The sequence below is a fragment of the Triticum dicoccoides genome, chromosome 1B (assembly GCF_002162155.2).
Source record: "Triticum dicoccoides isolate Atlit2015 ecotype Zavitan chromosome 1B, WEW_v2.0, whole genome shotgun sequence".
Classification (NCBI taxonomy): domain Eukaryota; kingdom Viridiplantae; phylum Streptophyta; class Magnoliopsida; order Poales; family Poaceae; genus Triticum; species Triticum dicoccoides.
In genome coordinates this window covers 607,634,671-607,655,880 of record NC_041381.1, presented here as the reverse complement: position 1 = coordinate 607,655,880, position 21,210 = coordinate 607,634,671, and the positions used below count along the sequence as shown (strand labels likewise).

Sequence of the window (21,210 nt, the reverse complement as noted above, 5' to 3'; positions counted from 1 at the left end):
CCGCGTCGAGTTAAGCCTCTGCCTCCCGGTCCTCCTTTAGTATCGCCAGGTTGAACCGCTAGTCCGCCTGCACCATGGCGGACCCGGACGCCGGCACGAAGTCGGCGTCCATCGTCTCATACCCATTGGGGGCCTTCTGCGCCGCGACCTCCACCATGAACATTGGATCAGCTTCCTCCTGCTCGTAGCTTGGCTCTAGAGAACTTAGGGATTGGCCTGCCGCAAAGCGAGCTTGGGAACGGAGGTCTGTGGCAACGACCACTGCCGCGATTTCTGCGCGGCGCTCTGTCGTCAGCATCTTGTAGTATGTGATCTTGCGGCACACCATGGCTTTCCGGCGAACTAGGGGACACTTGATGCGGGCTAGGGGATCAAAAGGTGGGGGAATGGGCTGGAGAGGAGGTGTGGTTTTGGGGCAGGGCTGGCGTAGGCCGAGCAGCGAAGGTTTTGGTGTGAATAGTGGTTCCGTTGACGACCAGTCAATCAGTTTTGACTGTACATCGCTCTTGTCGCGTTTGCGTTGCACCCCGGCATGCTGGACCCTCCATGTCGCTCACCGAATGGAACGCGCTTTGTCTTGCGTTTTCGCTCGCTTGTGGGACCGCAGTTGAGAGCAAATAGACGTCCCTCCCCCTCCCCGCCCGTGTCATTTATACTACCACTCCCTCTGTTTTATGCGGAGTAAATAAAAACAGAGGGAGTATACTACAGATGAGGATCCCCTGACGTGTCCGAACCCATTGAGTAACTGACATGCAGGGCCTAGCAAGCATGGGGTCCACCAGTAAGTGACCGAAAGGGAGGGTACAACAGGGATACCTATTTCAGAGGATCCACTTCCACTACTACTCCCTCCTTCCATTTACTATACAGGGCCTAATGCGTTTTCCGAGGCTAACTTTGACCAAATGTTGGAGTAATAATATATGACATGCAACTTACACAAAGCATACGGTCAAATTCGTATGTGAAAGGAGCTTCCAATGATAACATTTTCACATTATACATCTCATGTACTATTAATCTTGTCAATAGTCAAAGGCGGTTTTGAAAAACGCATTAGAGCATGGTTAATAATATAGCTAGCCGATGGCTATAAGGAACTGCCATGTCATCTATAGCCATCATCTATATGCACTCATACAGTAGTATGGGCTATAAGGTTGACTATTTCCTGAAGAAAAAAATAGGGTTGACTAATGTATTAGTACTTTTTTCCATCTCCTCTCTATCTCTTTCTTCATATTTATTGTATTTAACTAGGAATGCGTATATAGCTAGGCTCTTGCATGAGAGCTCACTCCCCTTACTTTTTCACATCTCTATCCTCCACATAGGCCATATATAAATGGAAGGAGGGAGTACTATGAGCATTGTATACTCTACTACGGATGTTGTCAGTACTCCACTAGTACTACAAGGATCCGGGTCTATTGCAACAAAAAAATTTGTTGCAATACATGATGTTTCGTGGCGATAAGTACCTATTGCCACGAAACGACATTCGTTGGCAGCCGTTGCAACTGGACACATGGTAATAGGTTATTACCATGAAAAGGCAATTGTGGCAATAAAGTGTGCTATTGCAACATCCATGCGGGAACTTGCCACATGTTTTCCCGTGGCAACACTCACCTGATGCCACAATTTGCTTTGTGGAGATAGCTTTAATGCAACATGTACCGAATTGTGGAGACTGATATGTCGTGGCGATAGACATTTGTGGCAACAACCTATGACAACGACGACCATTTCGTGGCGCATTACTCTTTCGTGGCAATAATCAATTGTGGCAACAAACTATGGCAACAATCCTTATTTTCGTGGCATCAGACATGTTGCCACGACCCACTATACTTGTGGCAATAAACTATGGCAACAATTCTTGTTTTCGTGGCATTAGGCATGTTGCCACGACCCACTTTGCTTGTGGCATTAACTTATGGCAACAAATATTCCAATCGTCGTAACAGGAAATTGCAACGTACTTCTTTTGATAGTGACAAATAGGTATCACAACAAGTAACATCTTTGTAGCGAGAAATTATTGCGACAATTTAAACTTTCCGTGGCGATACTCTATTTCAACAAACTTATTTTGGTGGCGCTAAACTGTTATCGCATCATGAAATTTCTTGTGGCGTGAAGCTATTACAACAATATAAAGTGCTCCGTTGCAACATTCTAGTGCAACAAAACAGATAGGCGTAGCAACTGAGATATGATGCAACACTATATTTTTAGTGGTGCTAGCATGTGGCAACCAAAAATGGGTTGTGGTAATAGTCTATTGCAATCGTAAATTTTTTTTACAGGGTTTCAATTACAATATTCATAACCATACATATAATATGTAGATTCATACAATTCATACTTCTGATAGAAAATATCCATCAAATAAAACTCAAATGTAATTTAGCCATCCTAATTAACTTCGAAGACTAAACTGCCCGTGATCTAGAGTCCAGTCCAGCTAGTTCTTTGGATCCTGCAATCAAGAAATAAAAAAAGTTCTAGTTAATGAGTCAAACATAACATACGCCATACAATTATGCCAGCTCCATTGTTAAAAACTATTGCCAGACTAACTAGCTAATACTGTGTCAGCAAGCATGTAACTAAGGCATCAGAACAACTATACAAGTGTGAATGGCTAAGGCATAACCTAAAGTACATCTACTAAAAGGGTTTTTTTTTTGAGAAAAAAACATTGCTTTTAACTTAATGGTGTTGGGCTGAATCACCCAAAACACAGAGCAGCCACAAGGGCTAGTACATCGGGCCCCCATTCCAGTTAGGTTCTAACATCCTATCAAGACTAGCAAGCTCATGAGCAACAAAGTTTGCCGAGCGACGACATACATTTGTTTCATAATAAGAAAACCATAATATGAGCGGGTACTTGGTATCCTCAATAACAGCATATAGGCCGACAAGTCCACCTTATTGATATTAAGTGCTTCCATCAGGAGTTGCGAGTCCGTTTAAAAAACGACCCTCACGACCCCTATATCAACAGGAAGAGATACTACATGTGACATTGCAGTGGACTCATCAGCGAAGGCATCACGCGCATGATCATGACATCCTACTCGTGCATACAGAATGGTACCATCATCCGATCGTACATCTACTAAAAGCTCATGCTATTGATTTAAGTTATGACTAGATGTATAGTTTCAGTTAAGTTCATGTCCCTAGCTAGCACATATTTGTATTTTGTTTAAGTTGTGACTCGATGCAGCTAGCTAATTATGAAGACCAAGGACGTATAAAATGCAGGTGAACATGAAGAGAAAGCAAGGTTGTGACTTACCATTGCTTTATACATTCGAGATTGCCTTGCTGCAGCTTGTATGAGCGCATTTGAAGAAATAGCAGTCGGCCTTGAACCTGGAGTCTTATTAGGACTAGATGTCTGTGAAAGAATATTTTGCAAGTTTGGATTACTATTTTCTTTGTCAACCCTCTTCGTAGGAACCTGTAAATAGAAGTCCACTTTTAGCAATGCAAATAAGCAACATAAATCTTACAAGGTCAGAAGCATATGACTGTAATCACCATCACCTGTTGGGTTTCCATCTGTTTGCTCAATTCTATAAACTTTGCCATCATGTTTTTTTTCAAATTCCAGTCTTGATGTTCGCTCCTCTTGCAACAATCTTTCCATTTCAGCACGCTCTTCTTTTAACCTCTCCTCAAGTTGTTCTCTCTCAGCACGCTCCAAGTTAATCCTCTCTTGTGTGTTAGCACATTCAGCTTGTAGTTGATCTTCTAAGTCATTAACCTGCTGGCTGAGCTGAGAGTTTCGCTCCTGGGTGGCTGCTGTAGCACGAGCTTGCTCTTCAATCTGGATACGGAACTTTTCAGAACCAGTTGAAGTTTTGGCCATGTATCCGTACCCACGAGGCTGCGATGACTTGCATTCCAGAGTGTCTTTGTAAGCGGTCTAGAAAACATTGTTTTTCTGCTCACTTGAAAGTGGACCTTCAGTTTCAGCTTCTTTGTTTTTAACCTCTTCAAGTGCTTGGTCCTAAAAATGATAGGAACAATTATAGGTGCAACATCAATATTGACACTATAAAAGATGAAACAAGAATAACACGGTCCAATGCATGAATAATCACACCTGATGATGAAACATGCCGAATGCACATCATTGACTAACTATAGAATAACCAAAAGTCAGTGTACTCACGTAAACTTTCTGGGAATCTGTGTTAGACCATGTTCCATTGTTTGTGTGGGTGAGTTCCCATAGAGCAATACAATCTGGCTCTTCTCCAGTTTCTAAGTTTCTCTGCAAATAATATAACAATGAGATGCTTGAAACATGACACCATATTTAGCAGCAAGGCATACATATTTAATTGGACTCGTACCTTCTCAAAACTAACTTGCGAGTAAGATTTTGATCCGATTATATGTTTTGTCTTCTGTTTCTTACGGTTATCAGCGTTCTTTTGGCTGCATTCCTATCAATTCATTGAAACCAGATATAACAAATGAGACTAGCCATTTCACCTTAACACATAATAGACAAACCGTGATCTTAGAGATAACCTGAAATTTTGAATCAGTGCCAAAGTACTCAATCATCCATTCCCACTCTTCTGGTTGTAAATCTTCAGGCAGATTAGCCAATGCATCTGTTTTGTATGCCTTGTAAGTGGAGCTTAGAGTTGATCGCCAGCCTCTATATCTCTCTTTCACAATTTTGAGAACTTTTTCTTCTGTTTCTGGTGTATCTTCCAGGTCCCATCTGTCCTACTATTATATCTGCAACAATGAGTCGATGAATGGTAGGGTGAATGTCCGACCACGTCCTCAATCCAATGAGTGGTAACTTTCTTTTCATTATGACTACCACGTCATCCTTGAACGAACGATAGTTCATTCCTACTGTACCACCCAATTTTTCAGAGAATGTAATATTTAGCTTTGCAGATCCATTGGCAAAACGCTTCTTAGATGCTTTAAAACCTTTTAGCCTTTCTTCTTCTGTCCACCAGCTTCTACAGCCCAAATCATACAAGAAAAATTGTATTATTCAGCATTAGATTGTAAGAAATGATGACACAAATGTAAACGAAAGCAAGTACCATCCTGTAGTCACGCACGGTTGCGGCGAGCATAGGATGGCCATTCAGCAAGGGAACGCATGTCATTAGCAGCCACTGGAATGTCAGATTGTTCTGGAGTTCCTATAGAAGATTTAGTAGTCTTGAAGGTTTAGCTATTTAACCCACACCAAGAATTTATGCATTATAGGAAATGGTAAATAATTTACCAGATTTGGGTTGTCCATGTTGGTTTTTGTATGCCGTTATACTTTCCATCCTTGTTAAGAGAACAGAGCCTTTCTTTACTGCACACAAAAACAATCATGGGACTTAGCATTAACAAAGCATTGATGTTCTGCACCATCTAACATATAAAGCCTGCTATGCTACCCGCCATTCCAGAGCAACCGCGTGCGCTGCGCTTGTTGGGCCGAACGATCTATCTACTGTAGCTGTGTTTTGGCTGCTGGCATAAGGTGAGCCGTCGGTTGTTTTTCACGTTTCGGAGCTGCTTCATAAGTGATGACGAGTGGGGCTGGCTATGTGTGGGGTCAATAGAACACAATGGTTTTCCTCCTGGCCTGCGTAAAAGAAAAAAGCCCTAGACCGACGAGCGGTAAAAGTAAAAGGCGACGCGGCTTCCTCCTCCCCTCGCTCTCTTCTCGCCTCCTCCTCTCCGCCCTCTCGCTCGCCGCCGCCGCCGCCATGGCCTCCCCTGCCGCTCATCTCCACCTCCTCCAGCGAGCCCAATCGCTCCCACTCCATCCCCTCAACCCATGGATTTCGGGGCATCCCCTCTCGGCCACCACCTCTCCTCCTCTCTTTGTTTCCCCCAGGTTCCTGATCTGGAGCGGGAGAGACAGATACGGCAAAAAGCGCTGGTGCCGGCGTGGGATGATAGAGGCCACCACCTCTCCTCACCTCCTCCCATGTTCCGGTGGCGGCACCGGGGAAGAAAGGAGCAGCAGCCATAGCAGGCGCGTTGCTGACGAACGCGATCTGCAGCAGCCGCAGCAGGAGGCGGTGTTGATGAAGCGGCGGTCTGTGCCGTCGCCGCCGCTGTCGTCCTCTGGCAGAAGGTCAAGCCAACATGAATCAACAACGCCATGGCGAGAAACGACCATGGGTCCTGGAGCCGAGGTAACCCTCTCATCCCCTCCTCCATTCTCGTCCCTCCCTCCCTCCTTTTTGCTAGCTGCCGCTGCTGCTCTCTCTATCGCTCTCACCTGATTTGCCCTCACCCCTCTCTCTTCCATTCATTTCTTATGATTTAATCCCCAAAATCTCATATTTGTCTGTTCTATGCCTACAAGGTGTTTAGCGAAATAATAATGCTAATAATGTATGTAAATTTTATCCTCTGTTGACTTCCACTAATTTCTTTTTTCTGAAATTTAGCTGCAGATTTTATGACTTGTCTATACAGTATATTACGTTCTGATTATGTGGCTTGCATGTACTATCTATGGCCTCTGTTATCACTTTTTCTTGTTTTATTCATGATTCATCACACTGGAACCGAGTGTATGTAAATTATCTTTAAGTGATGTTGATGGAAAAGAAAGTTCATCCATAATGCAGTGGCCTTTTACTTCTCCAAAAAGAAATATAGGTGCTCCATCGGAGGAATTATATTCCAGGGATTAGTTCTTCAACCATTTATTTTGATTAGAATTTGCATGTAAGCGTAATAAATAAATGTATATTCAAACTTAACTGAAATCACTCTTATCTGTTTCTCTAATATTGACAAGTGCATGACCTAAAATCAGAATTCTCTGAAGGCTTTGTTACCCTAATGAGATAAAGTAAGACTGCTCTGTGGGTTGATGATGTAATAGATTTAACATATATTTCAGACCTTCGCAATAAGCATCGCACGGACCTAGAGAGTTTAGCGTTGACATCACGGACATTGAGAACACTTTGCATTACCCTCAAAAAAGAGAACACTTTGCATTATTTCTGTTAGCCATTGGACAGAGTATAAGAAGCAGATGTTCCCGTGTTCTGAAAGAAGTTTTTGGTTTTGCTCCTTGGTGCTACCTGTTTGCTTCTCTTGGTAGCTGAGGGCCCACATGAGAAGGTATCATCATCTTTCTGTTTTAGTACATTTATGTATTTCAAATTAGACGAACTGAGTGGCGGTATAGTGAATTGAACTGCAAGTATGCAAATTAATAGAGCACTACTTTCACAATCTCTGGATATGCATGTGTTGCTTTTGAATGGTGAAATCACTGAAATGTATTATCTATTTATTGTGAATGAGAAGGGTTAAGGTTTATACCCTGCACTTTTTAAAATTAAGGTAGCTAGATGTTAGACTCGAACCTACGTGAGTGGGAGCATTCGTCTACCCTGCTTGTGGTGCGTGAGCTCTTGCAGCAGGATAAACCATTATATTTCGTCTTCAATGTAGCATATGCAGGAACTGCTTTGGTATACCAGGTTTGTATTATCGTGCAACTAAGTATTTATCATTGCAGTTAAGTTCTCTGCACGTCATTTATTTTTGCAGGCTCTGGCTTGCACACCTTTGTTGTATTTAGGGCCTCATATTGCCCTTTTCACAATGAAAGCGGTTCAGTGTGGCCGGGTTGATTTAAAGAGTGCTCCTTATGACACTATTCTTTAAAAAGTAGGCCTTCATGGTTGGGGAAAGACTGTCCGGAGTTTGGATCTCCACTGTATCAGGAAACAATCCCATTTAGCAAAATACTCCATGAAGTTCATCTTCAAGTTGTTCCTTGGGGCATTGGGACCGCACTTGGAGAGCTTCCTCCATATTTTACTTCTAGAGCAGGTTATGTTTATAATGCTTTGCTCTTGCCAACTCGAACATAATGTACCTTTGTAACCATCTCATGCTATACCTCATTATTCTTTAAGTTTTTATTCCAGGGCTTCGTTGTGAATCGCTTAAATTATGTATAAATGCTTCACTGCGCCCAAATTTACATGAACACATCAGATGTGTAATTGAGTGTCAGAAAGAAGTGCATAGTCCTATTAGCAAGAAGCTTCTTGATTGATTACAAATTAATCAAACATCCATCTATAGCACACTTTGATCAGTGATGACCGTTGGATTTTTATTTGATTGCTTCTTATTTGTGTGCCATCTTCCAGTATAGCCTTCAATGAGATATATAGTTATCCTGTGTGCAGGGCAGAGTATACATAAAGTTTAGTTTTATGCTTCTTATTCGTTTACTCATCTTTGCATTGTAACCTGAGCTCATCTCTTAATTCGTGGGAGATCAGGGCAGACATGTCTTCATGGTGCTTGCGGAGGGGCAGGGCCCCTGAGGAAAAGTGGTGGTTGGGGAGGAGGACGCCCTTGTCCTTGGTGTCCGGGCCGCCATGGCTGACGCCGGAGCCGTTGGTTGGCCTTGAGGTCATCCGTCGTTGGCGTCCTCATCATCCATCCAACCACCAGGTCCTCGATCCATCTGCGGCCGCTGCACCTCCACAGTACGGCCGCCGCCTTTTTGTTTCCCTCTTGTGTTCATCATCTCAGAAATTTGTTGGCACTGGATCATGCAGGGAGGAGATCCCTGAGGCATTTGATTCTTGTGGGATCCCCACACATCTTGCAAGATCAACAAGTGGCTGGGCCTCTACATTATTCAGAAAAGCTATTTTTATCTTTCATTTATTTTTCTAATTTATGTGCCCGTGTATTCGCCTCCGTTCCGCTCTTGTTGAAGTTCCAACGAATTTCTGTGCTACCTAAGAGGTACTAATGCTCATATATTACAATTTGGTAGCCACAACCTTCAGTCACGGGATCTTGAGAAAAGCAGTTTAGGCATTTTGTTTGTGTCAACTATACAGAATCCCTGCGGTTCGATTTTTGGTTTGTAGGCAACCAACACAATATGCAGGCAAACAGAGATGAGGTTTTGCTGTAGTAGGCAAATATTCATTGTCCATTTTATGTGTTTGTAGGCAACTGAAGTACTCAACCTGTATATATCCGTTAATTCGTGTATAAGCCAATCTTTTTTGGCATATCCATTGCATGATCTACCTATGTATGTTTGTAATTTTGCCTTACTAAGCTGCTATGCGTATACTCAGTTTGTCTTTACTAAGCTGCTATACATACACTCAATCTTGTGCTGATTCCAGCTTTGAGCTTGCAACTGAACCTTAAGACTACTAATTACTTTTGTGGATGGTTAAACCTGAAATCTGAAACAAAATTTGGTAGCAGTCTTGCCCCCCTCAGCAAAAAAATATGCATTGAGGTCAGCTATCTTTAATGTCCCTTTTTTCGTTTCAGTGATGCATGACCATAGCGTGACATGAAGTTCTATCTTTGATCCTTGCCATTCTACTGCTTTGTTGAACCATCTCAAGGCGTATGGACCTGGTTCTTTTTAAGCACAATTTTCTTTTATTGTCTTTACATGCTCATTTAATTCGTTTATGTTTCCTTTTCCGTTGCAGTGGTGGATGATATATTCTCTGCCATGAATGGATGTTTTTGGCGTTGTGAGATGGCGTAGGTCACTGATGAGGCAAGTGACCGAGGTGAGCTCATGAAGACAAAGCGGCACAAATAAACTTCTGACAAACTCATTGGTAAAAAAATGTGGTTTGAAGTGAAATTTCAATTTCTGGCTTTCCTTGTTAAATCCAAAAAGGAATAAGAATATCATACTGAATGTGGACCTTTGTTTCATCTACATTTCTAGGAATGGGAGCCTCCCCAAAACTTAGCCGTGATCCGCCACAACCGCCAACGGCGAGGCCAGAGGTGACCGTATCCGGCACAGGTTGGTCTCTCCCCTCCTTCGCCCACCCTCTCCACATCACCTCACGCCATCTTGTCTTCCCTTTTTTGCAGGTTGCCATGGCACGGACGGCGACGACGACAGGAGGGGCACGCACATCCATGGGACGGGACGCCGCCATAGAGATGGAGCTCCTTCTCCACATCACGCAGAGGCCCCATGGAGCCCCCCTCCTTCTCCGGTGACTCTTCTCAGGCCCGACCCCCTACCTCTTCCCCCTCCCTCTCCTGTACTTTGAGCTATACCAGCTCTGTTTCAGATTCTGAAGGCCTCTGTACCATACTTTTAGCTTCATTTGCAATCACATACAATTTTCTTGTTTTGTCTTCTGATTCACTTCTCTCGACATTTGTTTGTGTGCCACTTATTATGGCCAGCTTGGCCATTTCCTCTGGAAGGAGTCACTCAACTCAAAAAGAACAAAGAACAAATAATAAAGACTATTTTATTTTTCTTGCAATAATTCAGGTTGATTGTTCCGACCATTCAGGTTGCAGGATTTGAGGTGTGGTCGTTGAGGTGGGGCAGCAAAGATAATTAGCAGTCTGTATGCTAATGAGGAGAACGTCCCTCTATTAATTTTGGGTGTTGGGTTCTGTTTAGTGAAATTTTGAAAATAGTTGGCCTGGTAAAACACCACTGTTTCCCCTGTGGGTCAATAGGGACTTGACAAACAAAAGATGCATCACTCTCCATTTAGTGGCCTAAAAATACTGGCATGTTTGGATGAAATTTTCATCTATATGTATAAGCCGTGGGCTATTCCAAGAAGAGGGTGACTATGCATCAGTTGTACAATCATGTGGCCATCTGCTGCTTTTTTGAATCGTATAAAATCTAGAGCTACCTTACAAAACTGTTCTGTTTACTATGGAGTAAAATCTAGAGCTAGCTTATAATACTGCTTGAAAATAGCTTTGGCTCTTCACACCTGGGAGTAATATGACAGTTTGCATTCCTATTTTTGTTTTCTCTGTATATATATACAGTTTTCATATTCTATTTGTTTGCTCCTGAAGCTTATGTTTTCCTTTTTCAGAATTGAGTGTGTATGAACAAAGCAATAGAGGTTGTGTCAATTCCTAGAGCCTAATATGTTCTTTTGTCTCCTGGTGATTAGTTCGAATGGCCGTGTGAGGTAATAGAGCTTTCTATCGTTGCTTCCTCATCCTTCTCCGCCTTCCATTCTCACATTTGTTAATGAAAAAATAACCCTGCATTCTCACTTTGTTAATGAAAAAAAATAAAGGGATTACAAGCACTGCTCTGTGCAAGAAATGGGTGTATGTGTTCTAATTTAGTTGCTTGGCCTGCCAGCCTATCTTTCCTGGATGCTTACTTTCTTACATGTTGCACGTCATGTTACAGTTTCGCCGGCCTGTCTCGGCTCATGTTAGGCACCATGTCACCGTGTCTAACTATTTATGCACAACATGGTGACATGGTGTCTATAGCCTGTTGGGGCGCCTGCGGGTATTCTCACTGACCACCTCTGCTTGTTTTGGCTCCTTCTAATTGATGTGTTACTTTGTCTATTTTCATGTACCCAGATCCCTGACAAAATCCATGTATTTAACCGTGGCATGTTTGGCAGCTGCAGCCGCGTGGCAATTAATTAATTCTCATTCAACGTAATTTACTTCTCCCCCTTTATGTATCATGGATGGATATACATGGTGGTTGGCTGTTATTATCGAAGCAAGAGTTACTGATGATGACTACATTTGAGCTGGTTTGCCGCTTACAAATCGGTAGAGTGATTTATCTTGCTAATGTATATATAGTTATGAATGCAACTCTTTCGCATCTAGAGATTGTATGGCAGCTGCCTCATATTTGTACAGTAGACCTGATCTCCTAATAGTATTTTGTGATGCACATATTTTTATTTCTTTTGATTTTGCCTTGGTTGTTATTTATGCTTATAGCTTCATGTCTGGGATTCTATTTCGGGGCACTGTTTTAGTTGTTAGTTCAGGTGCTTTTGATTTTCTGAATGTATCTAGGTAATGTCGAAGATGCTCTGCTCTTATTTTTCAGACATTTACTTTGCTTATTTTGCTTCTCCTTAGCCTCTTATTAGTGTCAATCTTCTTTTAAATAGCAGGGACATTCTTTTACTTTTAGGAGGGCATATTTTTCCTGGGCCCTGATGGGTCTTTTCATATATTTCAGATATCAGTGGTCCATGTCACAATAAACAAGTGATTTGTACTTAAACATGACATGGGGAACCTTGGATACACCATTCAGGACAGGGATATACTCGATCTGAGAGAACATGGGCTTCTTACCTCCATCTTTTGTACCCAGTTTACTAGATATTAGAAAACAATGGGTATTTAAAAAAAATTGTTACAGAAGTGCCTTGAATACATTCAGCATAAATGGGTTGACCAGGACATATATGAATCGGATTTGTTATTAACTATACTTGGAAAACGATGATGTGATGAAGATATGTCTGCAGATGAATATGACGGTTATAGATTTCAGTTGTGCTCTTAAGCATAATTCTGCATCTACAACTATCGTCCCTCTTGGAAGTGTTCAGAGGTCCTTGGCAATAGAAGAGAAATCTTTAGATTGGATGATGTATTTGAGTTGTTAAATAATGCTCATGCCAATTAGGTAAGTTTAGAATATATTTTTGTTTATCTATAATTTGAGCTTCATTCAATGAGCAAAGTTTGATAATTTTTATCTGTCATCATATCCGCACTAGCTTACTCGCTCTTTTGAACATTGTATTTTTTTCAATTGAAAACCGATCTAAGTTTGTCTACTATCTGTAATACAATTCACATTGCATTGTCATCTACTCCCTCTGTTCCCAAATGTAAGTCTTTTTAAAAGTTCCAACAAGGGATTACATACAGAGCAAAATGAGTGAATCTTCACTCTAAAATATGTCTATATAAATCCGTATGTTGTAGTCCATTTGAAATCTCTAAAAAGATTTATATTTAGGAACGGAGGGAGTACATCTCCTACTTACTCATTACTAACATTCTTTCTAATTCGCTTCTTGCGCCATTGGCGCAACCGGGTCATTTAGTTTAGATAGGTGATTATGAAGTAAGGATGTTGTGTACCAGGAGCATCCTCCGTAAAATTCATCATTGTGCCCTTGTGTGGGTAAACCAGACATATGTGAATGAACATGAAAGGCAAAGTATCAGTGATAGGTTCATGAAAACACTACTCTGAATCTATAGGAAAAAAATGCAATGTGACTCGTGTAAGACCAAATATCTATTAAAAATCAGCTTATAGTAATCTGAATCAAATGCAATGCAGATGATGACTAAACCTGAATCCTCTGCTCTGTTGACGCACATATAACATCTAATATATGACATTATGTCTTAAAATGTGTTGAAAGAAACTCATCTCGATCTACGCTAATTGCTAAAAAATATTTATAAGAAAGTGACTGTAGGATGTATAAGAAGAAACCAGAGTGTAAGAATGTGGATTTATTTTAGGCAAGACGGATAATATTACATCAAAAGCTAATCAACCTGATTTAGATATAAGAATTAATGTTGTATGCAGAGTGACAGTGACGGTGATGGTAGGATTCTAAGTGTAATGTAAAGATTCAGACTGAACCCAGGGGGAAACAAATGTAAAGTGGATCATGAAAGCATCCATGTATGTAGAAAAAAACCTGGTATTTGGCACCATTATTAGTTGGGGGATTGAACTCAGAAAGCCGGCACTTAACTAATAAAAATGCAAGCTAGCTAGCTTTGCACATACAGATTACAGAGTATGTCTATATCTTTCAGTTAATGGATCTAATGCTCAAAAACCAATCTAATGCTCACGACCCCCTTTGGCGTCCACGAGGAAACAGAACCAGGAGCAGAGATGGTGGAGAGGCCTGCAGGCACCTCGGGCATGCTGGGGTCGGGTGCGGCAGTTACCAGCGCCTGGCCACCATGTCACGATGCCGGCGTGCACAGCCGAGACGGCTGCGGCCATGAACCGGGCCGGGAGGCCCCGTTGAGCCCCAGTTCAAGGCCGAGGCGAGCTCCATGGCGGCCAGCCTCCAGGCCAAGGTGAGGCGCTGCGCCGACCCTCCAGGCCGCGAGCGCCTCAGCCGAGGCGGCCAAATCGAGGCGCGATGGGAAAATGCCACCGGCGGCGGCATGTCCATTGCCCTGACTTCTTTTCTACGGCCAAGCGGCGAGCGGAGGAGAGAAGGGGCAGCCCCTCTGAATGGATCAGGATTGAGAGAGCCGCGCATCGATGAGGAGCTCGTGGGGGAGGGGGGTTTGATCCCGGACGGAGGCGGACGCAGAGGAGAGGGGGGAGGGGGAGATCGAGGAGGACTGGATTTTTCAGCGATGAAGGAGATCGGGAGGAGGACTAACCTGATGCTGTGCACCTGATGTGGTTCACTCTGTTGACGCCGTCATGACGCCGGCAGCAGAGATGAACCGAGACGAGAGCTCAGATCCAATCGCCCGTGAAGACGCCGTCGTTTGGTCTAGAATTATATATTCGTGGGTTGTTAGGAAGGTATTTAGCGGGAAGCTAATTTTCTGGTGGGAACAAAGACGCTAATTTGGGACCTTTTAGCGGGAGGTTAAAAAGTATTGGCGCAAACAACTGTACACCTAAATTAGGTGGTGCGAAAGTAACTCTTTCTGTTTAAAAAAAGTAATTAGTTTTTAGGTAATTTTCTAGGTTGTAGATATATTTCGAGATGGAGGGAATACTAAAATGTTTTGAAGACTTGCCGTGTAAATGAAATGAAAAAGAATGCAAATTTGCCATGGCACAAACATACTGCATGTTAATTGACATGGCAAACTTACCTGGGTGGATTTGCAGTAGTAAGTACAAAAGCAAAATCAAATCTCTTAAAAGTTGCAATGCTTAATGTGGTCATCATCAATCCTACAAAGTCAAAAAAAGGGAAACAAACACATATTTCTACAATCAACTCAAATTTGTTTTTTTTACTACTCCATGTGAACATGGCCAAAGTTGTAGTGGTGACATGGCGAAAACTATATTAGAGGCATGGCAAACAGATTAGCAAATTTGCCTTGGTAAAAAAAAATATGTGTATGTCATGCCAAAAGTTATAGTGGTGACATGGAAAAAGCTATATTAGAGGCATGCCAAAAGCTATAAAATCCTTTTTGCCATGGCAAAACAGTGTTCAACAATATATACTTTTGATTCATGGCAAAATCTAGAGAAAATTCGATTCATGATTCATTTCAAAGCTAGAGTTTGTATGTACTGATCACATGGCAAGTTTACAAAATTTGCACTACAGACTAAACACAGGAGGACAAATGCCATGACAAATTACTGAATATATGTCACATCCCTAATTCTGGTCTGACCTATGCCAGCTTCCATGTGTGCATCATGTTTAAATTCAAATGAAATTTGAATTGAGGAATTTTCAAAAACCTCAGAAGTCCTCTAAAAATAACCAACATTTAAATCTCATCAAATGAGTCGAAGAAAATGTTCATGTTATTCTGCAAAAATATTGGCATGAGGTAAAATTCAAACCAATATGTTTGGAATCACAGAAATATTTATTTTGGGCCTTTGACTTAAACCAACGACATATTTGAGTTGAATTTATTTCTATTATATAAGAAATAAAGTTCAAATATTTTTGTAAGTTTCCTGTGACCTTGGACTAGTTCCTGAGCTCACATACAATTTACAGAAAGTTAAAAAAATGATTTGATGTTTTAAATCAAATCAAAACCAATTGCAGAAAATAGAAAACATTAATAAATAGAAAAACCAGAGAGAGAGAGAGCCTACCTGGGGCACTTACCTGGCGCCACCAACCGGCCCAACACTGCAGCTGGCCGGCCCAGCCCACCACCACCTCCTCCCTATCGCCTTCCTCCTCGTGCCAGTAGGCAGAGGAGGGACACCGCGACGCCGCCGAGCTCGCCACGCCACCACCCTGCCTGGCTGCCTCCTCCTCTCCCTGGGCGTCTCCCGCAGCTCCACGCGCCCCCCAGGCCTCTCACTCTCTCCCCGAGCTCCTCTCCTCCTCTGGCTCTCTCGCACGCAACCACCGAACACACCCGCCGCCGCCGACGAGCACCACCGCGGCCACCGTCCACCCCGTGCCTCTCCGATGAGTCCAGAGGAACCGCCATCGCCTTCTGTGTCTTCTACACCAACCCATTCGACTGCGGGAGCCCTGTAGCGTCTTCCCAGAGCTCGTCCCCAACCTTCGGCCGCCGGCGAACTTTCGGGGATTCGCGAGCTCCAGCCCCTCCCCGGCCTCGCCGTTGCTTCTATCGGATCCGCTGTGAGCTCCTCTTCCATTTCCCCTCCTCCCCGCGCTTGTTCCTGCACTCTAGCCGCCCTTTTCACCGGGGGCCGTGAGCTCCTCGCCGCCGGCGATGACGCAGACGAGGCCAGAGCCACCATAGCTAACTCCCAGAGCACCGCAACGTGCTCCACACCTCACCAGGAGCCTAACACACACACCAGCTCCCCCTCCCGTGCCCCCTAGCGCCAACCCGAACCTCGCCCGTACTCCGGCCGCCGCCACGAGCTCGACTCCAGCGAGCTCACTCCACTGCAGCCTCTCTCGCTTGCTCCAATGGATGCGCGAGAGTGCCAGCTCTCTATGGGTGGTCTCGGCCGCTAATTTGGTCGTCGAAGGACAAAACCCGCACCCCTCCGCCGTCTCTGGCTCTGCCGGCGACGAGCCGCGGGTCAACTCCGGCGAGTTGACCCGAGTTTGGCCATGGTTTGACCTTCCCCGTGTGTCACTGACGTGTGGGCCACCCCCTGACATTTTTAGTTAGTATTAGTTTAACACTAATTAACCTAGGTAAGTTAGCTGATTAGTCGCTGACTAGTGGGCCCCGGCCCCACAAACAATTTAGTTAGAATTAACTTAAGGCTAATTAACTTGGTTAATTAGTTGTGCCACTGACTAGTGGACCCCGCTGGTCAGGTTTGACCCGGACCAGCCCCTGTTGACCTGCTGACGTCATGCCAACGTCATGCTGACGCAGTAAACCCTTTTCTGGATTTTTAAATAAATCTAAACGATTTATTTATTTCAGAAAATAGCTAAAACTTCTAAAAATCATAGTAATTCAACCGTGACTCCAAATCAAACAAATTATATATGAAAAATTATCAGAAAAAATTAAGGAATCCATCTGTACCATTTTCATCCATGTTTGAACAATGTTTGTCCTCTGTTTTGGACAAAACAAATACAGGGCATTTAAATAATCATATATGGAGTTGGAATTTGAATCATGTAATCAAACCAACTTCATTTAAATCATAGCTAGGTGCATTAGCCCAAAACACATTCATATTGCCATGTCATAGCATGCATCATATTGTGCATTGCATTGATCGTGTTTCTTCTGTGTTTGCCGGTGTTGTTCCCCCTCGGTAGACGTTGTACCGACGATGTGATCGTTGACACTGATGAAGACTCGATGTTATCTTCAGAAGTGCCAGGCAAGCAAAACCCCCTTGTTCATTCCGATACAATCCCACTCTCTCGCTCCTGCTCTCTTTTACTGCATTAGGACAACAACGATTCATCTGTTACTTGCTGCGATAGCTAAACCCCTTTATCCTCTGCATGACCTGTCATTGCCACAGTAAATAGATGAAACCCACTAGTATGAGTAGGAGTTGTTTGAGCCATGTGGTGCCTACTCATTCATGTTTGTTTGTCATGCCTGCTATTGCTTAGAGTTGAGTCAGGTCTGATTCATCGGGGATGAATCAGAGGTGTGTGAACATGTCCTACTGTGTGTGAGCTAAGTGGTGAACACGATTTGATAAAGGTAGCGGTGAGAGGCCATGTAGGAGTACATGGTGGGTTGTCTCATTGAAGCCGTCCTTAGGAACTGAGTTCTGTGTTTGTGATCCATGATTCAGCTACTACCATACATTGGGCCCTGAAATATGACCCCGCTCGACTTCTTATTCACCCTTGTCCTCTGTCCAGGAGTTGCAACTAGTTTCTGGTGTTTGTAGGATATGTGTTGGAGGCCGTGGGCAGCGCTGACCCGAGGGGTGGGCTGTGATGCGGTAGATACACCGTGGCCGGGTATACCGGGCGCCCGTTTGGTGTCACGGAACCCTGTTCACATCGTTTGGGGCTGTGAGCGAAACCCCGGCCGGATCTCCTCATGGATGGAACCCGAATAGGCGATAAACCTGGACTAGAGACTTGAGTGTTTAGGTAGGTCGTGGTCTACACCCACGTCGGCTTTCGCTTGAAGTCTGCCGAGCACATGTCGTGTGCAGACGCTAAGTGGTGGAAACATGTATGAAGAAGTACACCCCTGCAGGGTTAACATCATCTATTCGAATAGCCGTGTCCGCGGTAAAGGACTTCTGGGTTGCTTATATCAGTTCATAGGCAAGTGAAAGTGGATACCCTAAAATACGCAAGATAAGCGTGAGTGCTATGGATGGCGTTCTCGTAGGGAGACGGGAGCGGATCCATAGTGGTGTATTGATATGGTGAATATGTGGACTCGTGTGCGCCACCTCTAAAGAGTTACTTGCAGTCATAGTTCAGGATAGCCACCGAGTCAAAGCTGGCTTACTGCAGTTAAACCCCACCATCCCCTTGTTGATAATGATGCATATGTAGTTAGTTCTGATGTAAGTCTTGCTGGGTACATTTGTACTCACGTTTGCCTATTTTATGTTTTTGCAGAGAGACTTCAGTCTCACTAGTAATTCCGCGTGGACTTCGACGTTTAGCTTGTTACCTCAGCTACGATCTTGTGCCCTCGGCAGGATCTAGTAGATAGTCAGGCTTTCAGCCTTTTTCATTTATAGATGTCTGTACTCAGACATGATAGCTTCCGCTTGTGTTTTGACTTGTATGCTCTGAATGTTGGGTCATAAGACCTATGTTTGTAATATCTCGCTCCTCGGAGCCTAATGAATAAATACTTGAGTCGTAGAGTCATGTTGTGATGCCATGTTGTATTTGCACATATCGGGCATATTGTGTGTATGTTATTGAAATGCTTGGTATGTGTGGGATCTGACTATCTAGTTGTTTATCCTTAGTAGCCCTCTTACCGGGAAATGTCTCCTAGTGTTTCCACCGAGCCATGGTAGCTTGCTACTGCTCCGCAACACTTAGGCTGGCCGGCATGTGTCCTTCTTCGTTCCTGTGTCTGTCCCCTCGGGGAAATGTCACGCGATGAATACCGGAGTCCTATTAGCCCGCTACAGCCCGGTTCACCGGAGTCCTGCTAGCCCAGTGCTATAGCCTGGATTCACTCGCTGATGACCGACACGTTCGATGTTGGGTCATGGATGCCTGTCCCTGTAAGTTTGTGCCACTTTGGGTTTACGACTAGCCATGTCAGCCCGGGCTCCTTATCATATGGATGCTAGCGACACTATCATATACGTGTACCAAAAGGCGCAAACGGTCCCGGGCAAAGGTAAGGCGACACCCGTGGGAATACCGTGCGTGAGGCCGCAAAGTGATATGAGGCGTTACATGCTAGATCGATGTGGCATTGAGTCAGGGTCCTGACAATATAATTCTCGCACGAGGACAAGCAACACTAAACAGTGCTAAACACTAGACACTAGTTGCCAATTTGCCATATTGTACTAAATATCATGTTCTACACAAATTGCCATGCTCAAAAGAAACTATTCCAGAAAAAATATTGTCAAGATGTACCCAATGTGTACCCATGTGAACCAGAAATCTAAAGTCAAACAAATTGGCATGTCACTGCTAAACAAATTCCCAAGTCACTGCTAGACAACATAAAAAAAGGGGACACATGATCTTCTCCATCAATAGTCTAGCAATTCCTGTTTCAGTGCAATCAGTGTATGATGTGCTACCGAACAACTAAAAAAGAGTTCATTCTTATTTTTCATATTTGTCTATCATACATTTGCTCTCCTAAACTTTTAGTAATATCCAATACCTTCCCACGTAAAGCTGTTGATGAAGGACGAGGAGATCAAGGACTCCAGAATTGATCTGACTGAGGCAAGAAACCTGAAGTGAACACCGGCCCCCTCTGCTCGATGCACATATCCTATCCCCGATACTCCCACTCCCTGTACAACAAAAGTGCAAAGTTTCAGTGTACATTAAGCTGAACCTGAACCATTCTTTGTGACGAAACTTCCTGTTCTAACTAAATCTGCACGCATGTGCTCTGCTGTTGTGCTCGTCCCAGGTCAGTAGCAGTAGGAGAGCTCAGCTAACGGCAAGGCACATGAGCACAGCTCGGGCGGCTACTAGGAGGCGGCGGAATACCTGGGCTCGGGGTGAATCCCGGCGAGCAGTTCACCATCCGCACATCACTAGAAGAAAACGGCGTCCCCGCCGGCGAGCAGATCCCTATTGGCGCATCGGCGAGCAGGTCGGCTGCGAGCTGCAAGGCCTCGTCCACCTCCTAGACCTCCATGAAGCGCCGCGGCGTCAGCGTCAGCACCTCCACTGCTCTCTCCCTCCGCGCCCCGCCTCCTCGAACAGTACCTCCATTGCTTCTCCCCCTTCCGCGTCCCGCAGCCTCGTGCGCCACCAGGCCCCGCCTCCCGGTGTAGGATGACGGCGCCGCCGCTTCAGCTGATCGCCATCGCCTCCCTCGCGCCCAGGGCCTCGCGGACATCGCCATCGCCGCCGGGTTGGAGGTGGGCGCATCGCAGGGATGGTGCGGGCAGCGTCGCCCCGAGCGCGGCGGCCTGGTGCTCGCGGCGGCGCTCGGCATCGGACCGCGACGGCACCTCGCTCCGGTCGGCGAGGAGCTGAGTCGTAGCGTGGCAGTACCTGGTGCTCGGCTGTAGCGAACGCCAAATCCCTGGCCCCCTCCGCGGATCCCTCGTGGTCGTCGTCCTCGACCCCTGCCGCCGCGACTGTGGCGGGATCTGGTCAGGGAGGAGCCTCGTCGCCGGCGAAGGCCACTCCTCTCTGTATTGCGTGGCGGAGACAGAGCAGTGTGCTCTGAGCGGTGGAGCAAGGGGAGAAGAAGATAGGATTGATGCTGGCGTTCGGGATGAAGCCTGTTTTAGATTGATTTACCGAACGAAAACAAAACGTGACGTGTCGGACCTCAGTTGCTATGACATTCGTGCCTGTAATCAATGGCACAGAGATTCTAAATTACAGGTCTTTCAGGAGTTATAGATTTCGAAATTTATTTGTAAAAAGTTATATCCTGATGAAAAAAACACCAAATCCGAGAATTGTGAAGGGTTGATCCGACGCCATTCTCTTCTCATCGTCGATATTTGTATAGTCGTCGCCATTTGAGGTAGTCCGGAACTACATGTCACGGAAACCTCATGCGATCCTCACTTTA

General features: G+C 44.5%; 2 long non-coding RNA genes across 24 annotated transcripts; one reads left to right on the top strand and one right to left on the bottom strand.

The window, feature by feature from the left end:
• Positions 1-2,452: 2,452 nt before the first annotated feature.
• LOC119349069 lies at positions 2,453-20,915 on the bottom strand. 3 transcript variants are annotated; one of them, XR_005169210.1, is made up of 12 exons: positions 20,166-20,915; positions 19,828-19,963; positions 14,251-14,366; positions 12,964-12,997; positions 5,291-5,368; positions 5,103-5,204; positions 4,564-5,015; positions 4,383-4,475; positions 4,199-4,300; positions 3,568-4,033; positions 3,317-3,481; positions 2,453-2,488 (listed from the first exon to the last, which is right to left on the bottom strand). It is a non-coding gene; the product is annotated as an uncharacterized LOC119349069 (long non-coding RNA). The 3 variants fall into 3 exon arrangements; XR_005169209.1 differs by lacking the exon at positions 14,251-14,366; XR_005169211.1 differs by lacking the exons at positions 12,964-12,997; positions 14,251-14,366.
• LOC119349070 lies at positions 5,510-12,653 on the top strand. 21 transcript variants are annotated; one of them, XR_005169231.1, is made up of 8 exons: positions 6,810-8,505; positions 8,613-9,433; positions 9,522-9,656; positions 9,770-9,850; positions 9,922-10,049; positions 10,908-11,006; positions 11,463-11,619; positions 12,044-12,573. It is a non-coding gene; the product is annotated as an uncharacterized LOC119349070 (long non-coding RNA). The 21 variants fall into 21 exon arrangements; XR_005169217.1 differs by having other exon boundaries at positions 11,237-11,619; XR_005169229.1 differs by adding an exon at positions 11,237-11,341 and having other exon boundaries at positions 9,922-11,006; positions 11,469-11,619.
• Positions 20,916-21,210: the final 295 nt, after the last annotated feature.